Source organism: Azolla caroliniana, unplaced genomic scaffold (assembly GCF_043228905.1).
Source record: "Azolla caroliniana isolate FFs.n. ecotype wild unplaced genomic scaffold, voAzoCaro1.0.p SCAF_20, whole genome shotgun sequence".
Lineage (NCBI taxonomy): Eukaryota > Viridiplantae > Streptophyta > Polypodiopsida > Salviniales > Salviniaceae > Azolla > Azolla caroliniana.
The window spans coordinates 1030865-1031496 of record NW_028230455.1 but is presented as its reverse complement, the minus strand read 5'-3'; the positions used below and the strand labels follow the sequence as shown (position 1 = coordinate 1031496).

At 35.6% G+C, this 632-nt stretch overlaps 1 non-coding gene across 1 annotated transcript; it reads right to left on the bottom strand.

The window, feature by feature from the left end:
- Positions 1 to 357: 357 nt before the first annotated feature.
- On the bottom strand, positions 358 to 429 carry TRNAG-UCC (transfer RNA glycine (anticodon UCC)). The gene has a single exon. It is a non-coding gene; the product is annotated as a tRNA-Gly (tRNA).
- Positions 430 to 632: the final 203 nt, after the last annotated feature.

Sequence of the window (632 nt, the reverse complement as noted above, 5' to 3'; positions counted from 1 at the left end):
AGTACCGCTCTAAAGGACAAAACATGCGCTTGCGGAATATTGAAACGTTGGTTATTGGTTTCAAAAAAAATATCCAAAGTGTACGGCTAAAGCCGCACAAATATCTCATATGAAACATGAAGCCTTAATGTTTTCTATGTTCTATGTGAGCGACCAAAATGTGAACCTAAGTTTCTTACAAGATAAAAACAAACCTAGTTTCTAAAGGCCGTTTTTGGACCAAATATTTATAGGACTTAAATTTGTTGGACACTTTTTAACCTCTGCTAACGAAAGTCTCGAAGAACCTGACATTATCAAAGGGACTTGAATAGATTTCTCTTTTATATCGTTAGTACTGGTTGAAATAACATGGTATGCGCTTGCCGAGAGTTGAACTCGGGTCTATTGCTTGGAAGGCAATTATCCTAACCGTTGGACTACAAGCGCAATTTCCATCTACTTCTGTGGAAGCTTATCAGAAACTTAAAATAGGCAAGATAAAATTATTGTTGAGTAGTCACATAATTATGGGAGTCCTATACCTGTGCGAATAAAAACTGAACCTTACTTTCTTCTCGCATACAAATGAAGGAAATCCTCAAAAATAACCTATGTAAGCTACTCATCAAATTAATTCAATATGATTCATG